Source organism: Ictalurus punctatus, chromosome 29 (genome assembly GCF_001660625.3).
Source record: "Ictalurus punctatus breed USDA103 chromosome 29, Coco_2.0, whole genome shotgun sequence".
Classification (NCBI taxonomy): domain Eukaryota; kingdom Metazoa; phylum Chordata; class Actinopteri; order Siluriformes; family Ictaluridae; genus Ictalurus; species Ictalurus punctatus.
Genome location: NC_030444.2, coordinates 8,882,226 through 8,906,056, shown reverse-complemented (window position 1 = coordinate 8,906,056; position 23,831 = coordinate 8,882,226). Strand labels below are relative to the sequence as shown.

General features: G+C 39.4%; 1 protein-coding gene and 1 long non-coding RNA gene across 2 annotated transcripts in view; one reads left to right on the top strand and one right to left on the bottom strand.

Annotated features, from left to right (window-relative positions):
- LOC108260927 (proliferation and apoptosis adaptor protein 15) overlaps positions 1–21,479 on the bottom strand; it is a 28,562-nt gene extending 7,083 nt beyond the window's left edge. Inside the window, exon 1 of the mRNA XM_053677315.1 lies at positions 21,214–21,479. The gene's annotated coding sequence lies outside the window, so the exon portion shown is untranslated. The remainder of the gene's footprint in view (positions 1–21,213) is intronic.
- A 246-nt stretch (positions 21,480–21,725) lies between these two features.
- Positions 21,726–23,437, top strand: LOC108260928 (uncharacterized). Its single transcript, XR_001811287.3, has 2 exons — positions 21,726–22,004; positions 22,366–23,437. It is a non-coding gene; the product is annotated as an uncharacterized LOC108260928 (long non-coding RNA).
- The last annotated feature ends 394 nt before the right edge of the window (positions 23,438–23,831 follow it).

Genomic DNA, 23,831 nt, shown 5'->3' with positions numbered 1-23,831 from the left:
TAAATATGTTCCACTTCATTCATAATAACTGTGCTTTATTAATTAGTGTCCATTAAACAACAGCAGTGTTAGATCTGATGGATTTTGAAAAAAGAACTATCGCAAAAATAACTATTAAAATCCTTTGTTAAACAGATTATACTCAGTCATCTGGGAAGTTTCGTATAAAAGCTAACAATCTAAAACAAACACTTGATATGATTTCAAGTGTTTGGAGTCTAAAAGTAGGTTGATGTCCCATGAAAGGAGTACCATGAAAAAAGTGATAAATGATACTGAGGAACATGTTGGAATATGAAAAAGCAAGCATGAACGCATATTTTCTAGCCAAATGAACCAAATTTGGAGTGATATAGCTTTAATTGCTAAGTAAATTTACTGACACTGCAATTGAGCTTTTCAATTATTTGATTGTTCTAACAAATAGATCTACAAAAGCTTCACAAGCCTCCTTTTGATCCCACCCATTCCACTGTTTCTATTAGACATACAGTGCATTGATGTGTGATTGTGCATGCATGTGTGTGTGTGTGTGTGTGTTTGTTTGTACAAAACCCAGTCATGGCACTACCACCGCAACGCCATTCACCCTTCACACGGCTGAGATTGCCATGACAACCAGACCGAGCTTGCCTTTTAGAGATGGGAGACTGTAACCTAGCAACAGGGCAAGAGTATAACCCCCAACGAAGTTTCCCGCTTTGCCCCTCGTACCCGGCCCTCCAGGAAGAAATAGAGTCACAGAATAAATGACAAAGATAGATGGAACAACTTAGTCAATGAGTGAAAGGAGCATAATATCATTCACAAGATAACAAATATGTGATCGTGATGCACACACACATGCACTCACATGCACACTTACACAGACACAAACACTTCATGTTGCCATTTATACATAATTATATAAATATTTGGAGCTGTGCAAAATATGACAAATTGTTATTTTAAATGGATAGTAAAAAAGAAAAGTGAAGAGACTGTAATAAAACATCATTCTTTCCTTTCTATGCCAGCAGCTGTCATTTCTAAGCTGAAATGAAAAATAAAACAACATGCCGTTATCGTATTACTCACTCTGTCTGCAAAACGTTCCACCAGTGAACCACACACGCTGTCTCTCAGAAGATCTAGTGAAGATGATTTAAAGGAATATTTCTTATTTCCAATAGAGCTACTCCCGATGACATCAGCAGGCTCGCTATTTAGTGACTCTACAGTGTGCACTAATGCAGGCTTCAAGGCTAGAGCCATGAACACACATCTCTCTCTCTCTAATGATGGTGATTTGTTCTCATTATTCATTGCAATGGGCAAAAGCACTGTCAAAAATGGAACTATTTGTCATGGTATTTCATTTTTCAGACATCTACCATGGAAAGAAATGAGAGAAAGCAATATTTTCTATATTAAGTGCCATATTAAATTTGTACAGTATATTTCATTATAATAAAATACAATTTGGATTTTTAACCTTACCACAACTGAGTTATATGTCAGTTATATAAAGAATTACACATCCAATCCACCCAGTTTGATTTTGATACTCATCTGATTAATTTCTGTTTACTACAAACAATCCAGGCAAAATATTGTAGTTTTAGTAAAAAACAAAAAAAAACAAACAAACAAAAAAAACAACAATTAAAATCAGTTCAGCATAAGGAATGAATCTGGGTTGTCTCAGAAAATCCAATCAATCTGGTTTTATGCATCTTCTCAAACACTGCAACAGGTTCCTTTTAGTTGTTGGCTTGAATTGTAGTGAAAAAAGTATCTATGGCAACGAGGATTTGGCAAGACAGATCTTACTGGCTTGATCACACACATACACATATACACACAACTGTGAATTAATCCACTCCAACAATCTGTCAGGTTAGTACTATTATTACTGGAAAAGCCATCTCACACACTGGGCCACTGGGTACATCCATCCATCAGTAATCCTATGCAGGCTCATGGGCAGCCTGGAGCCTATCCCAGGGGACTTGGGGCACAAGGCAGGGGACACCCTAGATCACACAAGCATTCACACACTATGGACAATTTAGAGATGCTACAGCCTACATCACACGTATTTGGACTGGGAGAACATGCAAAGTCCATGCATGCAGGGTGGAGGTGGGAATCAAACCCCCAACATTGAAAGCGAGGCAAACGTGCTAACCACTAAGCCACCATGCCCTCCAATGGTCTATGGTAGCTGACATGCTGCAGTGGCTGAGCCAGAGGATTTAGTGCATACTGTGCGCTTTCACTGCTTTGTCATCATTTTGTTGTTTTCAGTTCTGTGAGCTTTGCCTTTTATAAAGTTTTGTGGGTGTTACTAATTGAAATAAGCAATACCATCAGTCTTACATAGCCAAGGGATAGCCAAGGAAGCTGTTCTGAGCCCAGGCTGTATCTGGGGCCCAGGATGGTTTAGTAATCTACTGACTAGCAGAATAAAATGGTCTAAAATATGTTTATTTGAACAAATAACGATGGTCAAAAATGTAAGCCTATGCGTCGTTTGCGACTCATCATACAGTGGAAATGTCTACACATGCCTGCTAAAATTGCAGATGCTGGAAAGTAACATTTTTGTTCACCATCAGCTGTCTAACAGCAGGTTTTGTGCCAAAATAGATTGGTACTTGGAGCTATCCATGCATTTTCTCTATCTTGACTGAAGCTAAAGACAAGCAGCCCCATAGCATGATGCTGCCAACCCAAGCTTCATCGTGGGTATGGGTTCTTTGGGTGGTAGGCTGTCTTGTTTTTGCACATAACATAACTTTTAGAATTATGCCCAGAAAAGTCGACCTCGGTTTCATCAGACCATAACAAATATTGCCACATTGTTTGGCAAAATTTAGGCAGGCTTGGATTTGGTTTCCAACTAGGGCTTCCATCTAGCCACCCTATCCCATAGCCCAGACATCTGAAAAATATGACAGATTGTTGTCCAGTACTTGCCAGATATTCCTGTAGCTTCTTTAATGTTGCAGTAGTTCTCTGGGCAGCCTCCCTGATTAGTTTATGGTTTGTGCTTTTGTCTATTTTGGAGGGAAGTCCTGTTCTTGGTAATGTCAAAGTGGTGCCCAATTTTCTCCACTTGCTGATGACAAAGCATTAATGGTATCTCATTGTCTAAAGTTATCGATCAAGAGTGTTCCATGGTACATCTAATGTTTTGGAAATTCTTTTGTACCCAACTCCTGATCGATACTTTTCGACAATGAGATACCATCCATGCTTTGTAAGCACTTTGTGGACCATGGCTTCAGCAGTCAGATTAAACCCAGAAGATGTCAAGAAAATTGTACAGAAACAGCTGATCTTTATTTGGGATCAGTGAATCACTGAACACATTGAGTCACATGCTTCATAATAAAAGGGTGTGCACACATAATTCCTTATTTTTTTCACCTTAAACTAATCTATTAGTTTTTCACATGAAATTTGTTGGATGCTATATCACAGTAACGGTGAAAAAGATCTGACATGATTAATCTTGGTTTCATTTGTATTCCATCACCAAAAACCTGTAATTTTAACAGGGGTCTACAGACTTTTTAGATCCACTTAATATTATATTTTAATACTTTTTATATCTATTTTTAAAAATGGTTTAGTCTGCATTTTCGCTGAAAGAGCTTCTCCACACACTGAAACTTTGGCTAATTGCGAACATTTTCTAGAGGGTCTCTGGCTGTTAGTTTCTTTCAAGTCTGGTGCACAAATAAAAGAAAAGAAACAAGATAAAGGAAAGATGGAGAGGTTAACTCAAGAGACTGTATGGCAAGCTCTTCAATATTGAATATCACATTAAAATGAATTATATTTTGATTATGTGTAACAGCCATTTGCATTTCACACAAATTTATTCCAGATTCACATTTTTTCAAATGTCTGTGTGTGTGTGTGTGTGTGTGTGTGTGTGTGTGTGTGTGTGTGTGTGTGTGTGTGTGTGTTTTACCAACATTTTTAGTACTCTTTGGTCTACAAAACATGTATTATGTACTGTGAAGTAAATCTACAGGGTTCCCAGAATGGGGCTTATACATAATGATGCAGTCATCAATATTATAATAATATTTTGTTTCTATAGTGCCAGTTTCTTTCACTGGCTGTATGCACTGGATTTTAACACACTTCCCCTTATTATTTCCCCCTTGGGGGAATCCCAGTCTCCATTATAAAGGCTGTTGTAATATTTCATTAGCTTAACTGAAGTGTGTAAGTAATGAACTTTTCAATTAAGCAACCAACTTGCTTGGAATAAACTGATTAAAATAATATAATACAAACAGGTGTTGTTTAACAATTTGTCTAATTTTTTTTTACATTCAAATTTCCACTCGACGTTCTACTTTTTAAACTGTGCTTAACTTATTATTTACTTATTATTTGAACATTTCTCTCCATTACATGTGCCCCAACCCCACGCCCTCACACACTGTTTCTGCTACCTTTGTGAGTACATTCCTTCGACATACTGTAATATTTACTGCTAATTAATACTGCTAATATCTAATTAATGCTATTCCTACATGTAAATCAAACCCATCCTTTAACCTCAATAACCAAAAGGAAACAATGTGGCTCTTTTTTTAATTTTATTCAAATTTAAACTGCATTTTTAAAAATAAAAACATTGTTTTTGTGAGGACCTGGTGAATGTGAAGATGTGTGACACATCACTGTTTTGAGGACATTTATTATTTTTTCATCCTCACAAAGGGCTTAAAAGATGCATGCACACACACACACACACACACACACACACACACACACACACACAATTAAAGTGATCATTATGTAAAGGAAAAGTTAGGGCCACAGTCACAATCAAAATTATTCAACCCTCATTGCAAATCAGGTTTATTGTTGAAATTTACAGACTTCCAGCTGTTTGTAATGAACAAATCAAACAAAAGCAGTTGAAATTGTTAAACACAACGAATGCTTCCAGTGATTTCCCCAAAATTCAACTGAAAATGCAACTAATAATCATTTCTCCAGTTTCTACAGTCATTCCCTCACGTTTCTTTCTTCTTCTTTTTTTTTTTGCCTGTCTTGAAATTAATTAGACAAATAGCTTGTCATGTTACTGAAAAACCAGAAAACATAAACTACTCTGTCGGAAAACTTACCAATGATTCCAAAGGGCTTTCTTTGGTGACTCCTTCCATAAATGCTAACTATAACTCTTAGAAAACTTCACCCTATAATCAATGATTATATGTTTTTCTTTGTTATTGGTCCATTATAGATGGAGCGTCTGCCATACAAGTCCCTGTGAATGAGCTGTTACCATAAAAATAACAATGTATCAGAACTAGCGCATTTATACAGCTGGAAGTACTGTCAGAGCTGCTGTTAAAGGAAGTTAATCCACACCTTCAGATTTGAGAATTTAATCGCACTGTTGTATAAAATATAAAATAAATGATTGCTCACAATAATGCTGGTATAAATGTAATAATTTGATTTAAAATGATGCCAGATTAAAAGATTTAGTCACATGTGGTCATTATGTTACTAACATTCACTACGTTTACATGCACATCAAATTCAGTTTAAGGTCTATATTCAGGTTGCAGCCGTATTCCATATGCGATGTTCATATGTGTACATGCATCGGAATATTCCTGTATACATGGTTGTTGTAAATATGACTGAGTTGCCATTCCAACAGTAAATACCTAGCCTACTGCTAAACATCTGTTAACACCCACAATTCCTTTTGGACTGAGCGGGCGTATATCTTCTTTCAGTGGATTTTCTGAATAAGTTGTTTACATGCAACACATTTCAAATTAAAACAGGCATAGTCCAGGGGTGGGAATCAGAATTTGGGGAATCAGAATATTGTTTTAATCTGAATTGGGCAATCAGATTGCGGTGTTTACATGATGCAGTACTAATTAGAATATTGCTAAATTCCGATTAATCTTGGAATATTGAATAGTATGTAAATGTAGTCACTGATGAGGACAAATTAGTTTGGTAGTGGTCCGGCTACACAACATAAGAGTGCAGAAAGTTTGTCAGTTAACGTTGAACACCAAACCAACACAGATAAGTAAACGTTGTGCTTTTACTACTGGCACAAAATAGGACTCAACCCACGCAAGCAAACACAAATAAACTTCAAAGTATTGAGAAACATCCACACTGTAGAAAACTTCGACTTTGTGAATATTCGTAATTACCCATGCGGGTGGGCCACATGGAACTCATTCATATGGAAACTTCTCATAAACACTGTAAACACAACACATCAAAACAGTAATAAATTCCCAGGCAGAACATCTGACAAGTCACAGCTGTGCTTTCGAACAGTATCACATTAAATGTGATATAACACTGCATTGATTATTAGTTTTTAAGAGGCTCACTCTTAGTCTTTAACACATAAACACACATAAATACAGTAACATGTGCAAACCGGACACACAAAATGAAAACGAAACCACTGTGCCAGTGCACAAGTGAGAAAATGTAGGCCAGTCATTTTTCTATTTTCAGAAATCCTCTCAGAGTAATGTACAGAGTCACGATACATCAGCTCACATCGGCGCAGCTGATCCTGAGGCACACTCTCACTCTGGCACATGCAGACACACAGAGGTTCAGAAAAAATAAAGATGGAATACGTGTGTGTATGTGTTAGTGGGTCTAGCTTCCATATAGTGAGACTTTCTCTTCTTACATCTGGTTCACATTCCTTAGTAATATGAAGCCAGATGGTCCTTATAACATGAACACACACACAAAATCTCTTCAATCTTGACTGTACTCTGGGTCACAGTTCACCTGTGTGCATGTGTGTAAGTAGGCACTGAGGTCAAATCAACATCAATGCACTCACACACACATTCTGCAGTGCTCAGTGTGAATCCAGACTACAATAAGAAAATGCATTAAGACAAGCACATCCTACAGTACTTATATTACCAGTTGTTATGGAGATTCAGCTGTGATTGGTGGGCCAGACTCAGTTCCGTACCATGGGAACACATCCTGGCTGGACTCAGAGGGCAGAGGAAATAACAGCAGCTGGACTGAACATCGGAGTTACAGTAAGACACCCGTTAATCATTTCCACATACTCTCTCTCTCTCTCTCTCTCTCTCTCTTTCACACACACACACACACACACACACACACACACACACACACACACACACACACTGTCTCTGTCTTGTTTAAGAACCCTCATTTTTTAGATGAGCGCAATGGAGGTTTTTAGCCATAGATAAAACAGAGAGAACAATACAATCATGACCATAAAATCTTTCTCAGCAGCAATATTCGTGCTGATTCAAATTATCTTACAATGCTCTTCAATTTTAACAATTTCTTTCTTTCCTATCCTAGTTTGCCATTTACTGCCATTAAGCTTGTAAAAATGGCACGACAGCCATCCACCATGACCTCATTTTCCAAGCATTAGTTATGACTGCAGAAAAACTACAATATTACTTAATCTATTATGATGACAGCTGAACTCAGCACATACTTGTGTCAGAATGTCATTAGTGATTAAGAAAAAATACAAGTATAATGGAGAACATAAACCAACAAACTGTGTGGCAGGAAAGCCGCACCAGAAAGCATGCTCAGAACAGCAGATGATATTCTTAAACACATGTATTTTCTGTGTAGTCTAATGTGAAGTTTTTTTTGTTGAATAGACTATGGTATTGACAGCAGTATACTGTACCACAGTGCTGTTGAATTCTCCAATCTGAGATGATATTGATCAATTTTCTATACCAGCAGCTCTAACATTAGTGCCAGCTGTATTTCATATTACAGGTTTATACTGATGCACTCAATCTGTAGGTCATCATTTCTATAGTATCCAGCCCATACAGTATTTAGTAACTGGCTGAACCACCGCCTTACGGACTCCACCACTTGTCGGTGGAGCCTCCAATCCCCGGGCCTCAGCCACGGCCTCGAACGGATGTTTGCCCCCACATTCCGGTTGCCCGGAATGTACATTGCACTCACAGCCAAAAACTTTCCCTCCGCCCAGAGAAGTAGTTGCGCCTCCCTGAACAGGGGGCGTGAATGTAACCCTCCCTGGTGGTTGATATATGAGACCACCGCTGTATTGTCTGTCACAATTAGCACATGGTGACCTCTCAACTGAAGAAGAAAGAATTTCAGTGCTAGGAATACAGCCCGCATTTCCAGGCGACTTATATGCTACTCTAGATGAGGGCCACTCCAGAGACCACACCCCAGCCATGAGGGAGGTGTCTGTCATTGACATCTTGCGAAAAGGAGACGCCCCTAGAGTGTGACCCGATGCTAAACCGGGGACATCTCCAAATCCTCAGAGCACATAAGGATCGCCACATGACACTGATTACTCTTTGGGTTTTTGTCCTCGGATGAAACCTGAGACTTTTCAGCCACCACTGAAATGGTCTCATGTGCAATAACACCCAATAGTATGACACTGCCTGCTGCTGCCATAAGCCCCAACAGTCTCTCGTAGAGACTGGAGCGGATGCCCAGACCCAGCTTTATCTTGCTCAATGTTGACAGGATTAACCATACACGTGTTGGGGATAGATACGCCCTCATCGTAGTGGAATACCATATAAACCCTAGAAAAATCATCCTTTGCACTGGAGAAAGCATGCTTAACTTTGGGTTCAAATGAGCTCAAGGTCCTGATGCCAACTCCCTCGATTGTGCTAGAGTTAACCAGTCATCCAGGTAGTTTTGTACAAGGTCCCAGAGCGGCATCCATGCACTTCGTGAAGGTGCGAGAGTATAAAGCTAGACCGAAGGGAAGAACTCAATATTGGTAGACGTTGCCTCTAAACGTGAACCTCAGGAACATCCTGTGACTGGGCAATATTTCTGTGCGGAAATATGTGTCTTTTAGGTCTATCGTCACAAACCAGTCCTTGAACTGAATCTGTGGAACAAGAGGGAGCTTAATTCCTGCGCTAATGTCGGACTTGGCTCTGTGCTGACTTCTGTGGTGAGCTCACCTCTGAACCAGGGGTTCGAGCTCTGAACTGGACCTGGTAACACTTTTCTGTGGTAGACAGAACCCATGGAGACACATTTGGCAGTAGTTTAAATGCTGCCACGTAGTCTTTTAGTGACGGTAACTTTTCCACATTTTGTAGGAGGTAAAGCATCAGAATTTCATTGCCCTGTGACAGTTGCTGACCAGAGGGGACTGAAAACTTTGGACAATATTGGCTAGGGAGGCCCTACAGTAATACTGGCGGCTAACTGCCCTAACAACTTCATGTCCCCTGATACTTCCCTCTGCGGCCCATCAGAACCGCTCCTTCTTTGCCTGCTTGGCATTAATGATCATTTTTAGATCGGGCCTACTCGCAGGCTGCGACTGTGGCTGTCTGGTCCTCCTGGCTTTTCACGGGGGGAGGTGGGCCACCACACTCGCCTCTGTGCCTCCCTCACTCTAGTGCTAGTGAACTTGAGACAACGGGGAAGGAACTGGGTGAACACTGCCGTTTGGTGCTTCACCTAGCAAAACCTGTTGGCGATGGCATAAATCGTGCCGCCAAACAGGCCGGAAGGTTCAACACAGGCGTCCAGCAGGGAGACCTTATCCTTATCCTTATCCCCTATTCCTGAGAGGATGAGCCATAGGTGCCTCAATGCCCGAAGAGACAAATCCGTGACGCAGCTAAGCTCTGCCAGTGCCTCGGGCCCAATTCCCTCCCCGCTGTTGTGCTCATTCAGCAGGCCTGCTTGGTAGGCCTGTAACACTGCCATTGTATGCAGTGACCCACAAGCAAGACCTGCCACCGCATAGGCTTTGCCAACCATAACAGAGGTGGCCTTACAAAGCTTGGATGGCAAAGCCAGCACCCCTAAAAATCCTGCTCACAAGCACCTCCTCCACCTTTGGTATAGCCAAATACCTGTACTGTTTATTCCCCACACTGGCCAAATAATTATACTCCGCTTGGTTATAAATATGGCTAGTGTATGGTTTTCCCCCAGAAGCACGATGTTTCTTCATGCACTTCTGGAAAAAAAGGGGAGTTTTCTGAGGTGTGAGAAAGTTTTTAATTTCACTGGGAAGAAAGTGGACATCCAGCCTGCTACGAGCCACTTCCTCTTCCCTGGGCCATTCCAAATTTAACTTTTCTACAGCCCTAGTGATCGCTTCAAACAGCTTGTTATATGATTGAAAGCTGCTCTCAGTTTGTGATGCACTGGCTACCCCGTCTGACGCCTCGGAGTCAGAGAGGGTGGGTTGACTCTTCATACTGGAAAGAGGATGCTACAAAACCCAGAAGCAGAGAGTCAGATCCGGAGGATAGAGCAAGAGATAGAGCAGGGCTCGTCTCCAGTTCCTCCTCCAGATCCATACGGGATCCCCAGGACCTGAGCGGGCTGGCTGTCTCAGCAGCGGCCAGCCCAGAATCCCAAGGCTCCGAAACCCAACTGCCTTCAGCTGAGAAGATAGGAAGCTGAGAGCAGAGCTGCCTTGCTTCTTCTTTTTTTTTGAAGTGCTCACAATGTGTGCAGTCAGCCCCCAAACACTTCACAAAGAAAGTGTGTCCATTCGTCCCAGAAATAAAATAGGAGCACGGAGTAACACACTTCCTGAGTTCTCTCTGACTCATACTCGAAAGAGGTGAGGAACAGAAAATTAAGACATATATATGTATATACATATATTCTTTTCTGAAAAATAGAGAGGAAGTGAAGAGTTTTTAGGAGTGTTCACACAAACAACTGACATGCGGTCTTTCACTGAAGATAATAAGGCAGATGGCATGGTTTACAGGTGATTTTATAATCACAGAACGCACAACATACCACATCACCTGCCCACGGCAGGCCTATAAATAGGCGTGATTTCACACAGACTTCAGATACCGGTCACGCGCGAGGGCACTTCCCACAGGGTGAAGCTCACGCAACGTTGACTGTTTTGTAATACACATTCATCCTAGCTTATTTTCTGCCTCATCCGGAATGTTTAAAGGTTTCTTTAATTTTCCACCACAGGATGTGAGTTTTAAACCACTGGGAATTTTTAAGAGAACAGAAACTTTGTTAAGTAAGAAAAAATACAACATTGTGGAAGTTATTTCCTATGTAATTCTCAATTTGATAGATTACAATGTATACATCATACATTCAAAAGTCATAATAAGAAAACACCTTCAAATAAAAAGAGGATGCTGACTTTCCACATAAGCATCCACTAAAACTAAGTATGCATCCAGTATGTAAGTGCTAATATTTACTGTAAGCTAATTGTCCATTCCTAATTATATAAAATTTTCTCCATCAACTGCAAATCCTTGGGCAACTTCAACTAGCTAGACAATTGCAGCAGTTTGATCATTTCTGCTTTAATGGACACACAGCACCGAGGGGAGCTACATCACTGACCTACTTTCTGAATCTCACAGCTTGCACACAACACAAACACAGCAAATGGCTCCATATGAAATACATAAATGTGTTAATAAAGGTCATTATTAGTCAGATGCCACTTGTGTTGATAGTCAGTGATATGCCTTGGCCTTCCAAATAGATGGTTCCCTCTTTCTTGACTAGAGTCCCGGTCCCAGCTGAAAAGAAACAGTACGATGCTCCCATCACCATGCTTCATTGTGTGTATGGTGTCATTTGGGTAATAAACTGTCTTGTTTTTGCAGCAAACATATCTTTTTGAATTAATCCCAAAAAGTTCTATTTTGGTCTCATCAGACCATAACACGGTTTGCCACTTGGTTCTGGCAAAATGTAGGCAGGCTTGGGTGTTTGTTTGTTTTTTTCATGAGAAAGGGCTTCTTTCTAGGTACTGTAACCCATAGGTGGAAAAAGATCTGACGTCAGAGATCTTTACACCACAAAAACCTGCAATTTTAACCGGGGTTTGTAGACTTTTTATATCCACTTCTTAAAAAAAAATATTGCATGACACACAATTGCATAAATTAATAAGACTTGATGTTGGTTGGATTATTTACCTTGAATAATGCTGGGAAAAAATGATTGACTTTAACTTTGCAAATGCCACACAAACGCAGCTTTCACTTCATTATCGTTCAGGAAGTGTGCTGGATAAAAATATCACAATGCCTCTGGAGGGGGAGAGATTTGGTGCTTGAAGGAGTATGTGAGAGACACACCTTTGTACACTCAGTACAAAGCCTTTGAATGGAACTGTATACACTCAGTTACCAGATTAATTAGTGCAACTACAATCTGCTCCTGAATTATTGGTGCCCTCCAAAACAATGAGCCAAAATGTTTAAAATTTTCTGTTCAAACAACTCAAGAAACATTTCCATTTACTCTAATAGAAATCATTCTCTTTTAAGAATAGCTTATCTTTCAGAAACATGGCAAACTTACAGCCAGGTCTATAAATATTTGGACATTGACAAGTTATTGTTATTTTAGCTGTCTACCAGAGTATATTGGAGTTGAAATTAAATAATGGCAAATGCAAACTTTCAGAAATAATTTACGTATTGGTATTTACATCCAAATGGGATTAATGTTGTAGGAATTACAGGCCATTTTATATGCTTTTTAAGGGATCAAAAATAATTGGATAATTGGCTGTTCAACTGTGGCTTGGCCATGTGTGTGTATGTTATTCCCTCATTATTTCACTTACAAGTAAACAGATAACATGTCTAGAGTTTATTTCAAGTGTGTTTTCAAGTGTGTTAACTATAACTATAATATGAAGTCCACAGAGTTGTCACTGCAAGTGAAGCAAGACATCATTAGTCTTTTTGAAAGATCAAGACAAACCCATCAGAGATATAACAAAAATATTAGGCATGTCCAAATCAACTCTTGAGTACATTCTGAAAAAGAACGAAAGCACTGTTGAGCTCAGGAACATTAAAAGGTTATACGGTTATACCTGGGAGACCATGGAAAACAAGGGTGCCAAGTGACAAGAATTCTTTTCCTGGTGAAGAAAGACATCTACACAACAGTTGGCCAGATCAAGAACACCCTCCAGGAGGTAGGGATACATGTGTCAAAGTCAACAATCAAGAGACGACTTCACCAGAGTGAAGTAAATACAGAGGGGTTACCACAAGATGTAAAACATTTCTAAGCCTCAAAAACAGAAAGTCAGATTACAGTTTGCCAAGCACATCCAAAAATGTGTAGAACATCTCCTGGGCAGGTGAATCAAGAGTATGAAGAAGGGAAGGAACTGCTAATGATTCACAGCATACCACCTCATCTTATGCCATGTGCATCTTATGTCATGTATGACATGTATGCATGCCAATGGATCTGGTTCTCTTGTATTTATTGATGGCGTGACTGCTGACAAAAGCAGCAGGATGAATTCTGCCGATTAACAATGACCCGAAGAATACTTAAAAAGCAACCCAAGACTTTTTTTAAGGTAAAAAAGGGAAATGTTCTTCAAAGGCCTGACCTGAATCCATTTGAGCATGGATTTCAATTTCTGAAGGAAAAACTGAAGGCAAGATGCACCATGAACAAACAGAAACTCAAGACAGCTGTAGTAAAGGTCTTGAAGAGTATCAACAAGAAAGAAACCCAGTGTCTGGTAATGTCTATGGGTTCCAGTCTTCAGGCAGTCACTGACTGCAAGGATTTGTAACCAAGTATTAAAAATGACTATTTATTTTTATGATTACTTTTAGTCGGTTAAAATGTGAGGAACCGCAGTTTTCGGAGGAGCTGGCAATTTTTCAAAATGACGACAGATTTTCTGCAGATTTGCATGTCATCACAATGCACATTCATCCAAAGCCCTCTTTGATTTATGTGTACCGAACATGAATAAAGCTAAAAGGTCTCATTTACCAGCATACATCACTGTGAAAGACAAAACAATTTTGTGCAATTGCGATTTCGGCAATTCAAGTAGTTTTTCGCAAAAAAAGAATAAAAAACTCAAGTTGCATTGCAAATTTTGCAAAAAGCAGCAGGAAAATCAAGCATTTTTGGCCACAACAATCACAAAAAAAAAAAAAAGCAAAATCCTGTATGAACTGCCTTACAGTACTTAAATAACACTGAAATATTCGTTTCAACTCCAATATACTGTGGTAGTCAGCTAAAATACCAATAACTTTGTCGATGTCCAAATATTTATGGACCTGACTGTACATGTGTAATCGCATGGGAAAACCATTCACTGTGAACTTTTGACATTTGGCCAAAATAAAATGGACAGTGAATGTAAATATAAGGTCTTCTCATATGCTACAGGTGTGGTAGGTGGATATTACGTCAAAAGCTCCTTTAAATGAATAGGATTATACTGTGGTAATAAAAGACTGCGCTATGGCATGAAGCAGCAATCAGTTCTACAGAGCAATATGGTGAAAATGTGACACCTTGCATTTCAGGTGCTAACAAGATCCCGAGAGAAACTGAGAGACAGGGAGAGAAAGGAAGTCTCACATTCCTAAGCTTGTCAAAGCTTTCATTTCCTATTCTCTCATTCTTCTCCTCCTCCACTCTCTTTCACTTCAGCCCAGCAGTATCTATCTGAATGTTCAGTGCTTTGCATTCTGACACCAATCTAAACCAACACACACACACACACACACATACACACACACACACAAACAGTGGTCTACTGTGGTAGCAGTGTGGGCATTATCAGTGCATTGCAGATAAAGACAAAAGCTGTGAGTGAGTGTGTGTGTGTGTGTGTGTGTGTGTGTGTGTGTGTGTGTGTGTGTGAGAGAGAGAGAGAGAGAGAGAGAGAGAGAGAGAGAGAGAGAGAGAGCGAGAGACAGAGACAGAGAGAGAGGGAGGAAGGAGGAACTGGGAACAGGATGACTTAACCTCACTGTTCAGCCAGGGTCACAGCTGCAGACTGGACAAACACACACACACACACACACACACACACACACACACACACACACACACACACACACAGACAGACACTAAAACTTGCACATGTTCTGAATTCTGATTACTGTCTTTCTTTCTTACTCTCTCAAAGACACACCCACACACAAAGACTCTAAATTTTTAAACAAAATGTAGGTGGTAGTGTGTGAACATTACATCATCTGCCACTTTCCAGTTATTTATGTTTATACTGAATGTCTCTACAGTATAAAATAGTCATTGCCCAATTATCATGAGCATCAGTACAATAAATGCATTCAACCATTTTGCCCACTCTGCCTCTACACCAAACACTGAACAACTGACAGGATAATAGTGCTGAGTCATGACTCATTTTAGTGATTTGATTCTTTTGAACTACTTCAAGTGAATCTAACTTTGTGAGGTTTAATACATGATTCATCACCCAGCCTACCCGTACAGTACTCCTCACTACACTATTATTTTGCCGATATAACACACGGTCTGATATCGTCACTTACATTAAAGTGACGACAAATGGAACATACATCATATTTACAGTTCACATTCCAGTTTAATTACTAATCACATGCTTACTACAAGTGATTACAAGTGGCAACATCATTATAACTCATATGGTGTCATATAAGAATTTATAATTGCTGCCTGAATGTTTAAAGAATAATCAATGTGAAATAATTTCATGACTCATTACAAAAAGACTCTTCCCCTGATAAAGGGCTGGTGCTGGTTCAGGAGCTGCCTATTCTCAAATTGTTCCAGCTTTCTACTACAAAAACAAAACAAAACTGTAATTAACAGTTAAGAACAATAAAAAAATATCTGTATCTGTTTAGGGCTCCATATTCATATCTGTAGCTGTATTCAGATTTAAACTTGAAGTGTGCATGGTTTACCAGAAGGGTTTTATTTTTTTGGTCTGTTGTATTTTATATTCATTGATAAAAATCCAGATGTAGAAATGCCAGTAGTGTCAACATGTCATAAAAAAACCCCACTGTAACTGCAGCGTTGTCTATCTTTGTCCCACAAGCATTATCTGAGTATAAATAATGCCAAAAGTAAATTAAAAAATAGGGCACGTATGATTTGTATCTGTATTCATTTGACCGTATCATGTGTTCAATCCAAGTAATGTGTTCATGTTTGAATACATCCCTTGTGTTAATGCTGAAAGAACTGACATTGGATGGAAAAATATAGGGACATTTCAATCCAAAGTTATGTGTGGATCTAAAATATGGATTGTTATTGGTATAGACTTGACAATTGCCTTGACAATTCAATCCACATAAGTGTTTTACGCCATTACTCTGTATATATGTGTGTGTGTGTGTGCGTGCATGTGTGTGTTTGATGCTGACAGTTTTAAGATATTCCACCACCTGTAGATAGTTTTTTACTAGCCATATCAGATGTAAATGTGGGCAAATATGACACACCTTACGCCAGGTTTTCCACACTGAGTTCTCAACTGGACGATAAAAATTGTGTGGTGAAACTGTTATACAGTGGCATGCTCAATGTACAATAAATTTCAGATTCTGCTCATACAAACACTTAAAATAACTATCAGAATAACAGTAAAGATATCACTCACACTTTAATCAGATGTCCACAACACAAACATAAACTATGGTTAGGGTCTTACAGTCACTGCAGCATACTGTAATGTATGTAAAGAATAAAACACTAGTTCATGCTCTTATAGGAAAATATTCAATGACTACCCTGTAGTGTTGTATTCTTCTTTTTTTTTAGTTTGCAATTGATTACAGTTCTGTATTTAAAAATGTATTTAAGTGTATAGTCTAACAGCTGCTCCCTCACCCACCTCCCTTTTTTCTCTCTTGTGAAACCAAAACCAAAAATGCAGCTTGTAAAAGTTACCAAGAAACTGGAAAGTCTCCACCCTGAAGACTTCCCCATGTTAGAAAACCTACAGTTACAGCCTGTTACATACTGTAGACACTCGAGATTCCTTCCAAAAATGCTAAAAAACAAAGCAAAAAAAAAAAAACCTCATCTCCATAGAGAAAACACCACCATAACCAAATGTTTTTATTCGTTTATGTGGTGCACCCACTGTACAAGTTTCTATGTCAAGAGCACATTAATATAACCCTTGCAGCTGGAACTACTGTCAAAGATGATGTTTTAGAAAATAATAAACACCTTTGGACCAAGCATAACTGAGCATTCATTAGTGCTCTACTACAACTATCACATACACACTGTATTTACAGTTTAGCGGCACACATTCTAATAAGCATGTAATAAACAGGAACGTATGCTAAAAGCTTTCAGTGCTGTTGACTGCTGCTAATAGCTCAGCATTTTAATGCTGTAAATTGTGCCTAACAGGTTCTGGACACTGGCCAGATACCCAGAGAGGGCACACCTGTTTGTCCGAATGGCGTTGACACCAGTCATGGGGGTAGTGGGTAATGCAGTTTGTGTGGGAGAGTCTAGATCAGTCAGATGGACTGTGGGCCGATGGCTTCACACTGGTTAAGTTATGACTGTGACTATGAGCAAAGAGTAAGACGTGATGTTCTCGATGTCTTCATTCATCTGTGCTCGTACTCTTGCTCAAGTTTATATGCACGTGCATGATTAACACAATTAATAGTCAGGTAGTCATTTTATACCCTTATAGACAGCAAGTGCAAGTGCAGTATGTCATCATATAATAATATATCTGAAATACTTATATCACTAAAGAGATCATGAATATGAATCCCAATGATGCCACAGCTATCCATTACCGGGAGTCCTAAACTGACAGTGGCAGCTATATGGATGACCAATTTGGTGACCAAATTAGGCAGAAAATGAGGGAGAACATATTTCCAGCACATTGCTTTGTCGTTTGTTGTCCTGACTTGGGCCTATTTGAAATTAAATCGATTTTTTTTTTTATTAATCTACAACTCATATTGTGTTACATTCTGATCCTGGTGCACAACAGAAAAGCATTCTCTCTATCATCTGGAGATTGCAAGTTGAAATCCTAATGATCCTACAGCCATCTGTGGCCAGGAGCCCAAAAGAGCAAAACTGGTCATGCTTTCAAAGTTACAGCATGGAGGGAGGGGTCTCTCTCTCTCCCACATCAATCTCAGGAATACTAGCCAATCGTCTGAGCTCATGCGTATTACACCACCCCCGACTTTGAATGAGCAGCAGTTCGAAAAGATGCGGCTGGCTGGCTTCACGTGCCTCGGAGGAAGCACATGTTGGTAGTTGTCTTGTGATAGGGAAGAGCTGCCTGATGGGTGGGAATTTGTTATAACTAAATTATGGAGAAAATCATGGAAAAATCTAAATAAATTTAAAAAATGCTGCTAGATGCAGTTTTGCTCAAGTTTGGTCAAAGACAAAGAGGCTGAGTGAAAAGAAAGAAGTCACCTCAGTGTTTGGTGTAAAAGGAGGAGCTAATTTTAGGCAGATGGGTATTTTGGTAGATCTTGGTATCACCTATCTCAAAAAATAGTTCCACACAACTTAAATCAGGCAACAGAAAAATAAATTCTGCTATCATTCAACTGAACAAGACAACATTGTTTTTTGTTTGCAGTTGTTGTTAAATACATCACAGAAGATTCAATAATAACAGTTGGATAAATCATAAGTTGACAAGGTTCCACTGATACAATTTGTACATGACTGGATACAAACTGCTATCATGTAAATACATTAAAATATTCATGATTCACACAATAACCTCAGGATGTGTTGATTAACTGGGGTGAATTGTCAAGTTTCTCTGTCCAAAGAGCACATACCACACAAAAATTGATTATCTTTGACAAACTGGAGAAATTATTGGAGAGCTACTGTAACCTAAAACTAAACAAAACAATAGCAGCATACATGCCTCAAACTGATTGAACAGGATGATGTATGACAAGCTAGACAAGCAGGTCAATAAAAGAATGCATGGGTGACTTTATGCTTCAGTGATGGATGGATTTTTTTTTTATGTAATAAAAATCCAAAACCATCGCTTCATGCAAGCCAACACTGCTGTTCACAAAACAAATTCATTTTACAAAAATGATCTGCTACATGATTTTTCCACTGCCTGTGTGTTTCCACTTCAGTGAACATCCTGATCTTTCATGTGGAATATTCATGTTGGATGACGTAAAAACACTCCTTCAAAGGGTTGGATATCAAAACCAATTACCTTTGATGCTGATTCTGTGTAGAGGGGGAAAGTCAATGAAAATCAATGCTGATTCATTTCTTAAAATGGCAGTGTGATCATTGAGCGGGACAAGCAATAAGGCAAGTAGCTGATGGCTTATAGGTTAATAACTCCAATGCTCAGACACACACTCTCACACACATGTATCTAGAAGACTATTCTATCACACCTACTGATCATTTACTGAAGATCATGATTCTCACAGTGGAAAAATAACTGGATCTCTTTGTTTCCCACAGCAGAGGACCATGCGAAATGTGATCTCATTGTGGACATCAACTTTTCCAAAACCTGTGGTACTCGAAAGGCCTGCAATTTGGCACCAAAATTTTAACAGAGCACGTCTAGAAAGGAAGTCCGCACACACATGCGCGCACACACACACACAGAGCCAAATTCAGGACAAAACCGCTACCCCGAAAGAATTCTTATATAACAGCTCTAAAGCATGCCGTGTTTTTATATTACATTTCCTTACCTATCTCATCAAATGCTATCAGCACAGAAAAAAACATCTGTTGCCTTTGCACTGAGAGATTCTGCTGCTATTTGATACATAATGAAGGCTGCACAATGTGAATGACAGACCTGCGGAAATTACATTGTGCAGAAGGGGGAAGCTCAGTGAAAAACAAAGAGCAGGGTTGGGACAGCAAGGGAGACAGGGTTTAAGGATCTGACAAAGTAGAAAATGCAATGAAAATAAAAAATAAAATAAAAAACAGGAATCTAAGCAGAAGCAGTTGGAAAAGTGCAGTTTTTCCACTTTTGACAAGTCAAAAAATAAGAGAGAGGCATGGAGAGAATTTTTTTGGTTGTCAACAACTGCTTGAATCCTTGCCTGAAACCACAAATACACACAAACACACTGAGCCAGGAAGTGGATGAAGAGAAGATGTTTGTGCTTTGCTGCTTTTTTTCAGTAGCGACAAAACAGAAACACTACAATAGGCAAGGGACCGTGAAACACACATTTATATACTTATCATTTTGATCAAATATTTAATTCTGGCAGGTTTTATTCCACACTGGTCTAGCTCATGGCTAGCATTCCAGGAAGCTTTAGTCAGGATGCTTTTTGCAGAACTTAGTCTCTTGTCACTCTCTTAGTCAGTCGATATGGAAAAATCTGGACAGGACAACTCTAAGCATGACTGCGCTCTGTGCCAATCTCAATCAGATCAAATGCCTTCTTTATTCTGGACAGCCTAGTGCTTACCTGCTATTGTAGGGTTTTACTGTATGTATGTTCTCACGGCATTCATCTTAATCAGAAGTGTCATTAAAATAGGATGTACTGTATTGAATGAACTAGTAAACTAGTTTGGATGTACATGGGCACTGTAGATGGTAATGCAACAATGCTGGTATTAATTCAACTCCCTAGATATTAATATAATACCTTAGGTGTCAAGTTCAAACTGCTTCATGATATATAGCCACAAGATCCATCTGATAAGTAACCTTACCACCCGACTAGCACACCCAGATCGTGACACTGGGGTCAAAAATCAGTCTCAAAAATGCAGTCTCAAAATGCAATCAAATCAGGTTTCTGGCATGACTGAAAAATTAAATGCACAGTGTCAAAGCTGGCGATATGGATCGATCTGGACAGAGAGACTCTAATCATGTCGGTGTGCTCCGTTATTATCTCCATCTGTTTGGTTATGTCATATTGTGGCGCTTACCTTTGCTCCTAATGGAACTTATTGTATGAATATTTTTATTTTGTGTATTCGCACTGCATAATGTTCAATGCAAACAGAATGTAGCTACTACAGGATTGAGTGAAGTACTACTACCCAGCTGATGATTAATCGTTGAATGATAAATTGTTGAATTAATACAACTCTCTAGGTATCAATTCTAATTCTGTTGAGGTATCATCAGGAATAAATGAGTTGAAATCAAGACAGGTGTCAAGTTCGAGCTACTTCAAGACATCTGATGATTAACTTCTCCATCTGACTAACGGGTCACAGCACGCCCAGTTCATGACACTGACATGACAAGTTATGAGAATTCTGTGGAATCTCAAAGTGTGGACATGAGGACAGAGGAATGAAAGAAATCAGGTATGAAAGATGTCAAAGGAAATAATATTGGCATCCTGTACTTACTCTGGGTGTAGCACTGAGTCACTGAGAGAGACTGGATGGTGATGATCGCTCTCCTCTCACTTCTTTACTGCTGGAATAGAAGGTAAAGCTGTGAATTATTTGCAAGTGCCAAAGTCCAAATAATTAAAACAACCCGCGGGAGCAAAGCATGAAAAAAAATATCGATTAAATCAGTTAACAACGAAAATATCGATGCGTTTTTTTCCGACCCCGGCGAAGTTACTGCGTCCGCGCGCGTGCATCCGCTGTCTCGCCGGCTTGCGAATGGAAACCGCCTCTCTCTCTCTCTCTCTCTCTCTCTCTCTCTCTCTCTCACACACACACACACACACACAGAGTGGACGTGATTCTCTCTCTCTCTCTCTCTCTCTCAGGGTGGACGTGATTCTCTCTCTCTCTGAGTGTGTGTGATTCTCTCTCTCTCTCTCTCTCTCTCTCAGGGTGGACGTGATTCTCTCTCTCTCTGAGTGTGTGCGATTCTCTCTCTCTCTCTCTCTCTCTCTCTCTCTCTCTGAGTGTGTGTGTGATTCTCTCTCACTCTCTCTCGCCCGTCCTCCCTCTTTTCCTGTCACACGCTGCCGAACACGGCCGTCACACACACACACACACACACACACACACACACACACATTTTTTCGGATCTGATGTCACCGCGCTATCCGGTCTCGTCATTCCTCCTTTCTTTTCAGCGCTCGCCATTTCCATTTCCGGCGTGCCGCATCCGGACCGTCAAGCGAGCAAAAATACAACATTAACGTTCTTATCAATGATAAAGAACACATTTTCTGAAGGTATAAGTGAACCCTGTATTTTGACGGAAGAGTTAAAGATATCCTTTAAAGATTAAGATGGGGTGAAGCGGATGTCAGGAGGAGAATGGAATGTTCTCTGTGGGAACTCTGGAGTGCTGCAGTACCGACTCTGGACACAGTGGGCAGTAGAGTGTAGTGTGGATTGTAGCCATTTGATTTTATGATAACGTTACATTTCTGCCCTGGTGGAATAAGTAGTCGAAATGCACCTAAATATCGCAAAATGTACACGTTTTTTGTTATGTATGTTTCCATCCATCCGTTCATCTATCCATGTTCAAAAGTTTTGTGGACACCTGACCATCATACTCATATTTGCTTTTTGAACTTCCCATTTCAGATTTAGTTTTTCGACTAGATTTTGGAGTGATGACGTGAGGATTTGTCCATTCAGCCACGAGCGTTACTGACCTGGTGTGTAATCAGCGTTCCAATTCACCCCAAAGATGTTCAGTGGGGTTGAGGTCAAGGCTCTGTACAGGCCTCTCGAGTTCTTCCATTCCAACCTTGGCAAACCATGTCTTCATGGACCTCGCTTTGAGTGTACCTCAACAAGAAAACATTTTTCATGACATTCATGCATTATTTGCCGTATTTGCAACATTATTTGCAGTCAGTGACGGCTGGACGAGATATTAGATGGGAGGGAAGAAATATCTCAAAAAAGCTTGACAATGACAAATGAGGTCTCATCCCTGACATAAGAATATTGTGGAACAAACTATTACAAACATACACTTAAAAGCAGATAGGCAGCTTCGTTCATTATTTCTAATGCTTCAAGTCTACAATGCTCTACTGAGTTCATGTTTCCTCTGAATGCCAAACATAGTAAACAACTAACGTGTCTGTCATCTTAACTTTTGTGTAAATTGTACTTTGATTGAAGAATGTGTGCTTAGCCTATTATGTTATTACTCTCTCATCCAAAAGCATTTTTGGGATTAAAAAAATTGAATTAAAAGTCTAAATAATCCAATTAATTTATGTTCATTACACCCGCAAATTTAATTTACATACATATTCTCAATAGCTGCTGATAAGGTGCTACAGCTGTATCAGTGGCATGGACTGAAAAATATGTTAAAAATGACACTTAGATTGATGTCTTTTTGTTGTCGAATGACAGCCCTGTTAGCCCAGTTATACCAGCTGCCTGTCTGCAGTGCTTCCAAGTTATCTGGTGGAGAAATATAATATTCTTGGAAAATAAGTGCAAGTCACATTTGAGTTGGCACATAAGAGGTGCTCTATAGGTGTTTTTATCAAATAAATGATAAAAGTTGTGACTGACTGACATCCTGTCCATCCTCACATCCAGTGCTTCCACCACTTTCCTGACCAGGACAAAGCAGTTACTGAATAATGACTGACTGAATGTATGCATGAATAAATGAATGATGGCACAGCAATTTTGTGGTTGTGACTGTTTGGCTGGAGTTTTTCTTAAGTAATATTGCTGAAAGAACTTTCATTGATTAAAGATGTAATGACACATGCTGTAGACGTTTTGGAAATTTACATAACATTTGCAAAACATTTGTATGGAAACATACTATATTGTATATACTGTACATGAATAATAGGGTTGATACTGTAACCAAATCGACCACCACCACATGTTACCGTAGTTATAATTCTCACATACTATATCCTACTTTAGTATCCTATTTGGTATTTAGACACAGGCACTGGTCAATAACTAACTGTCTCTTAATTTTACACCTTGTACAAGATTAATCTTTGCAATAGTTTGTTAATGCAGAGTGAAATTTCACATGTATCTCATTTCATTTCCAATTTTCA